The sequence below is a fragment of the Adiantum capillus-veneris genome, chromosome 3 (genome assembly GCF_014529385.1).
Source record: "Adiantum capillus-veneris isolate H3 chromosome 3, ASM1452938v2, whole genome shotgun sequence".
NCBI classification, from domain to species: Eukaryota; Viridiplantae; Streptophyta; class Polypodiopsida; order Polypodiales; family Pteridaceae; genus Adiantum; species Adiantum capillus-veneris.
The window spans coordinates 179225348-179232350 of record NC_140933.1 but is presented as its reverse complement, the minus strand read 5'-3'; the positions used below and the strand labels follow the sequence as shown (position 1 = coordinate 179232350).

The 7003-nt window shown below is 46.6% G+C and overlaps 1 pseudogene; it reads left to right on the top strand.

Moving 5' to 3' along the window:
- The first annotated feature begins 4738 nt into the window (after positions 1 to 4738).
- Positions 4739 to 5238, top strand: LOC147462253 (uncharacterized; annotated as a pseudogene).
- The last annotated feature ends 1765 nt before the right edge of the window (positions 5239 to 7003 follow it).

Here is a 7003-nt window from a genome sequence, read left to right as displayed (position 1 = left end):
AAACACTCGAACAATGCGTGCTGACTAATCATGCGAACACATAGTACTTCTTGTGGGGGTTCTTTGGACCTAGCCTCGAGAGCCAAGATCGGTTCGTCTTGTTTAATGGATTCTGCTTGGGGAGGTGCTGTGGACCTCGACTCGAAAGCCAAGATCGATTCTTCGTGATTGATCGAATCTGCAACGAGATTAGCTTCGCTAGAAAAAGCATCAACTAAACTATCATCCTTGTGAACAATCACGTCTTGATCATACAAATCATCATGCTTGTGAGAAATCACATCGTGATCATCATGCTTGTCATTGTCATTCAAATCATCATGCTCATCATTATCATGAAAATCCTGCAAAGAAGAGACTGAAAGAGTCTCCTTGTCCAGAATCCGTTCAATCTTCGCCTGCACATTAGAAATGAGAGATGAAGAATGAACAACTTGCTCTCCACGAATGACAATGGGAGAGTCACTTTTGGCATTGAAAGTGAACGTATTTTCCGCCCAATCAATGAGAGGGTTATGCTCACGAAACCATCGAATGCCCAAAATCATATCACATCCTGAGAGAGGAGAGACCAAAAATTTTCTAAAGAAAGCAGCTTGTTGAATTGTAAACAACATGTCAAGGCACTCCTTCGTGATGAGAGAGTCCATACCGGGAGCGATGCCCCGTCATATGACCATAACATTTAATGAGAGACTCATTAATGGGAGGGTCATGAGAAACTTGGGGCACACTCGTGTTCTCATTTATTGCGTTGACAGAGAAAGTGGGTTCTGTGGATTCTTTAGATTCATTAGAGTTAAGATTAGGACATGTTCTTTTTATGTGACCCTTAATGTGACAATGAAAACAACGATCTTCCTTAGAATAAGTGCTTTGCTCTTCCGGACGTGATGTATCCTCCTAGAATTCCTTGTGCTACCTTTTCATATGGAGTGAGCAAATTATGTTAGCCTTACCCTTAGGTTCATTAGAAGAGTTTTTTTTTGAGTGACTATTGGAAGATTGGTTAGAAGAGTTACCGTTCTTACCATTCTTACCATTCTTACTGTTCTGAGGGTACTGCGAGGTCTGAGAGATACTTGTCGAAGTCTTGGTTTCCTTAGGCTTTCTCTTGTTGTGCTTCATCTCCTGTGTGAGAGTAATCGCTACCGCCTTGTTGAGATCGATTAGATCGAGCACCTCGACATCATACTTGATATACTCGTCCAATCCATAAAGGAATGTCTCTTTGCGCTCATCATCCGACTTGCGTAATTGGGTGGCTAGCTGCAAAACACAATTAGAGAAAGACATAACTGGCATACCATTTTGCTTGAGACTGTGCCAATCATCCTTCAATCGTGTGAGGTACTGAGGTGGCATAAACCGCGCCTTGAGCTTGTCTTGGAAATCGGCCCAATTGAAGGAAAGGGGCGTGAAATCGTTGGCTTCCTCTAGGTGCGTGGCTAACTGTGCCTCTTGCCATGCGTGGTACCAATTGATGGCATCACCGGCAAGGCACATAGCTGTCGTCAAAACCTTGCTATTTCCTGTCTTGTTAGTTGTCACAAAATAAGCATTAAATTGATGCAACCAAGAATGAATAACCGTAGCATCTATCTTACCATCATACTTACTGAACTGGATCTTCTTTGTGACTGGGTTGTTGGAGTCCGAATGTCGGCTTGCGCCACTTGATGAACTGCCAACATCTTTGGTTGGCTCGGACTTCGAGGCTAGAACATGTCGTACCAACTCTTGCATGTGTCATTTACGCTTGGCTGCACGCTCTGCCTGTCTTTCTTTAGCCGCCAAGCGCGCTTGATCACGCTCACGCTCCAAGGCTTCTTGTCATTCTGCTTTTCTTTCTAGTTGTGCCATCACAACGCGATTCGTTTCTTGTTGTTTTGCCATCATCTCCATCATCGACTTGACCAATGCCTCCATAGGATTTGGTTATATCCGTGGCGTAGATGGGGAAGGGGGAGGGTCGGGAAAACCTCATGGTGGGGAAAACTCTTCTGCACCACTCCCATGCTGACCACCTCCATGCGAAGTATCTATTCCGCTTCGGGTAATGACTATACACTGTGTTCTTGGTTCTTAAGTTCTTGTGGGTCTTGGGTTCTTGAGGGTCTTGGGGTCTTGAGGTTCTTGAGTTCTTGAGGTTCTTCTTTCGCTTGCAATTTGTGCTAGAGAAGGATCTTCCCTTCACCCGAGTTTTGCTCTTTTCCACGGGCGCACCCCTTGGCGGCCTTGCACTCACACCAAGGTCACATCGATTGGCCGGCCGCTAAGTGCACGGTCCGCTCTCAATGAGTGAAAAGAGGCACAAGGGGAGGCTGGACAAGCCCTTCTTTCTTGGGATTCATGTCACTCTTCAAAAACACGATTAGGAATCGAAACGCCCAAGCGAACTTGGGCTCGTGCGACCACAACAAGCAAAAAAATTCTTGTGGTTCTTTCCTTGAGTGATACAGAACACTGCCAAAGCTCTGATAACAATGTAAGGTGTAACGGAAGTGAATCTTGAACTTTGCTCAAGATAGTGCTCTGAACTGTGCTCAAGGTTCCTTGTTCTTAGGGAAGGGAGAGCCTTCCGTGCTTTAATGAGAGAGTGCAAGTGATCACAAACAAAGTGGATAAACACTGTAAATGAAGGTGCTGAGACTGAGAGATGGAGAGAGAAGAGAATATGACACCAAGACGTTGTCAAACCTCCTCCAAGGACCCCACTCTCGATGTCACAAGACGGGCACCACGTGCCAATAGAAAAGAACAGACTGAACAGACTTTTAGCACTTCAATAGCAGCTGAACTGAAAGAGAGAGACGACATGCGACACGGAGTGGCGGAATTCCACCCCAGAGAGACTTTTAGCAACTGAACTGAAAGAGAGAGACGACACGCGACACGGAGTGGCGGAATTCCACCCCAGAGAGTATTGGCCCCAAACCTTGGCGCCCCTTTCGGTATTTCTTTATATTGCATCAATACGGTACAAGCCGGTACTCCAGACTCTGCACCTTCTCCAAGAAGCATGCAAGAGAATGAGCCTTCACCTCATATTTAAAGGCCCTTGGCCTGAAAAGCAGTTACAATAAAAAGCTTTTAAAACTCAAAAGCTTCTGGTCCAAAAAGCAATGCCAAAAGCTGCCAGCGTAATTTACGGAAATCCGTACAGCTTGCCACGTCATCAGCCAACGCAAAACGCGGAAATCTGTATAGTATGCCGAGTCATCAGCCAGCGTGATTTTTGGAAATCCGTACATCTGCCACGTCAGCAATCCGACGGAAATGTGCTGCTTTCTTCTATCTGTTGCTTCTGCTTCTGCTAGGGTTTAGGCCTCTCGGCCGGCATATGTAAGTTGGCCCCATTCTTTAGGCTTTGACACGTTAGCAGTTTGTGACACTCGATGGCGAGAGTGGTCTACTATTAATTGCACAATTTGGTGCAAGATGCTGATGCAAATCTAAATGGTTCGAGGTCAAGGCCGATGGTGGTGCCGACGATGAAGAGACTATGGCTGAAAACTGAATGCTGCTATGATGACGACGCCGATGAGGACGACGCTATCTGCTACTGTGCCTTCGTGTGCAACAAACACTGTTTTTCTTATGGCTGAAAACGCTGGACTGTTGTCATACAAATCGCTGCTCTGCTGCTGTCCAGAAACGCTGCTCTTGCTAGGTTTCAAGTGCTGAATTTGCAGGTGCAAAAACGCTGTAGTATGGTGCTGGAAAACTGCTGAAAAAACGCTATGCTACTGGTGCTGAAGTGCTGGTGCAAAACGTTGATGAGGGCTATCAAAAATGTTGAGGTTATTGTCCCAAAAATGTTGGCTGAGGCTGTTCAAAAACGCCAAGTGTAGGGCTGAATCTGTGATGCCGGCAAGGATGGGCTGAAATCCCCAAACGCTAGATGAACTGGGCACTTGGCTAGAATCGTTGGCTGATTGGTGATCCTCCAAAACGCCAGGCTGGTCCTTACGCTGAAAACGCTGGCCTTTAGGGCTAGGAAACGCCAGGTTGAATGGGTTGGTCTTGCTTGAGAAGTGGCCTGTTGAGCAATGCTCCTGCTGCCTCTTCTGCCAGAAAGTGCTAGCTTTGGTTTGCTTATATATTGTCTTAGCAAAATTGCCTACCTAGTTCCCAACAAAAGTCAATAAATAAGTGAAAAATGTGAAAAATCGGAAAATAGGTTTAATACACTGGAAAATTCCCTTGATGAATTTTTATGGGAATGCTGATGATCATGCTGCGTGCAACTGGAGGATATGCATCTAATCTAAGTGACTGGTCATGCATGGTGCAATTTTCAAAAATCTACCACGTCATCAATTTGCGCAAGTCTCTTTTGTATGTGTGTGAGAGTCCTACTTTATTTTAATCCTTTATGTCAATTGGGGCCCTGTCGGACGGGGTCCCCATAAGTTGGTAGGACTTCTTCTTCTGTTACTTGTTCTTCTTAGGGTTTAGGCCCCTCGGCCGGCATGTGCAGGTTGGCTCTCTTATTCAAGGCTTTGACACGTCAGCAGTTTGTGACAGTCAAGATCTCATCTGTGGTGTAAGTCAGATTGCCTGAATGTATGGCAAAACCTTGTTTCGCATGACCCATCAATTCTGGTTGGATTGTAGAGACTTCCAGCCACTGCCTTTGCAGATCCATCACATCACTTCTTGTTTGGAGAGCTCTGGCACTACTTGTTTCTATAGCAGGGGTGGAGTTTGGCTTTCTTATGTGGGGAGTAGTCTAATGGTTGATGCATTGTCGTGGCAGACATTGGTTTTTGAGGGTGCTCTCACATATCAGATTTTGTTTTTTGAGGGTGCTGCCACATATCAGATTTTTATGCTGATAGCCTTAGGGTATCTCATAATTACCTTGAGCATGATACACAGTGGGGATGCGCAGGATGATGATTCTGTGTTCCGATATGAGGTGTTTTGCATGCTAGTTGCCATTACATTATGGAACGTGTGGCAAGCTTGTTGTCCCGACGTTCTTAGTGCTACACCGTCTTTTATTGTGTACATTCTGGTGGAGGAAGCCGGGGAAGGCAGGCTTGTTTTTATCAACGAAGGGCTCACTCCCAAATGTTTTCCAGGTTTGTCAGGGGTCACATTCAGTGGCATTACTCCCCACCACAGTGGTCATCCTACGCACTCTCATACTGCAGCTTGAGGAGTTGCCTTTGGTGGATTCTTCCACATCCACCTTTGGTTTTTTTCTGTCCTAAAGATCCTACGAGATAGGCTATATCTAGCATCTCGAGGGTTTTTTTGTACTCAGTTTTATAGAGATGCTTTCCACTAGCGGTCTCTTATGTACACAGAATACAGCCTTGGGCTCTACATTCTCGTCCTTGAGCTCTCGAATTTGAGCTTGAAGACGATCCATCGGATCCACACGTGGGGTGGGCACGAAGAGTCGCGTTCGTTTGATTGGGAGATAGATCCGCAGCGTTGCATCGTTGCTTGAAGAAGAAGCCCCCTGTCTGATTTGTAGGTTTGAGTAGGTCGGATTCCCTGCCTACTACTTGCACCGTGGGAAGGGACTCCTGTTTGTTTGGTGAACAGGGTGTAATTTTTCGATTAAGCTGCGGTTGAAGTTGAAGCCAAAGTTTGCAACGAGCTGAAGTCGGGTTGGAGCCGAGGTTTGAGCAGCCGCGAGCTAGGGGGCTAGAGGCGAGTTTGGGTATGGATTGGAAGAAGATGGGGAAGGGGCGAAGCTTGGGTGTAGGGGGCTCTCCCCCAGGGCTTCCCCTCGCCCTTGGGAGGCCGACTAGGAGCAAAAGAAAGAGTCGGGCGCTTGCTGTTAGGGTTGCAGAAGAGAGAGAGAGAGAGAGAGAGAGAGAGAGAGAGAGAGAGAGAGAGAGAGAGAGATGCTAACCTGGAACATTTTATTCATGTAGCAAAAGTACTCATCAAAATTCGCAAGGATCACCAGTGACAACGAAGGATGTGGCCCGAAGTGTCAGGTGTGTGTGTGTGTGTGTGTGTGTGTGAGAGAGAGAGAGAGAGAGAGAGGGGAGAGAGAGAAGAGAGAGAGAGAGAGAGAGATTGCTAACCTTGGAACATTCATATGTAGAAAAAGTACTCATCAAAATTCGCAAGGATCACCAGTGACAACGAAGGATGTGGCCCGAAGTGTCAGTGTGTGTGTGTGTGGTGTGTGTGTGTTGGTAGAGAGAGAGAGAGAGAGAGAGAGAGAGAGAGAGAGAGAGATGCTAACCTTGGAACATTCATATGTAGAAAAAGTACTCATCAAAATTCGCAAGGATCACCAGTGACAACGAAGGATGTGGCCCGAAGTGTCAGGTGTGTGTGTGTGTGTGTGAGAGAGAGAGAGAGAGAGCTATTGTGCCACTTCCTCTACAGGAGAGATCGAGCAGTAACGCTGACACACATTCTTTACGATGACTTGTGGCAGGTGTCAGGTGTGTGTGTGTGTGTGTGTGTGTGTGTGAGAGAGAGAGAGAGAGAGAGAGATAGAAAGAGAGAGAGAGAGAGAGCTAATTGTGCCACTTCCTCTACAGAAGAGAGCGAGCAGTAACGCGGACACATTCTTTACGATGACATTTGACGTCTTCTAGGTGCTCTCTCTCTCTCTCTCGCGGCTGTCCTTGTTAATGTTTGCCCACATGGTGACCTTGTTATTACGGCATGTAGGGACTGGCGTTGCCCGTGTTTACTCTCTTCCCCTGTCTCAACAGCCTTCACTGCTTGTTGAATCCATAGCATGCCACCTACACCCTTGACAGCACTTCTGTACTTGCAGCCTTTCGCCTGGCCATCTTGATTTCGGCACTCGATACAATAACTTGTGTCGCCCCTATCACCATTCCCCACCATCTCTTAGTGCAGGAAAACTTTCTCCAGACAGCTTTTGAGAGAGAGAGAGAGAGAGAGAGAGAGCTGGTATTGGAGAGGTACGCTGCAAGCAGCTCTTGGAATTCTTTGCGTGCTTGAGCTACTCCATCTAGCTATATCCTCTTCCTCATGATTGCATCACAGACTG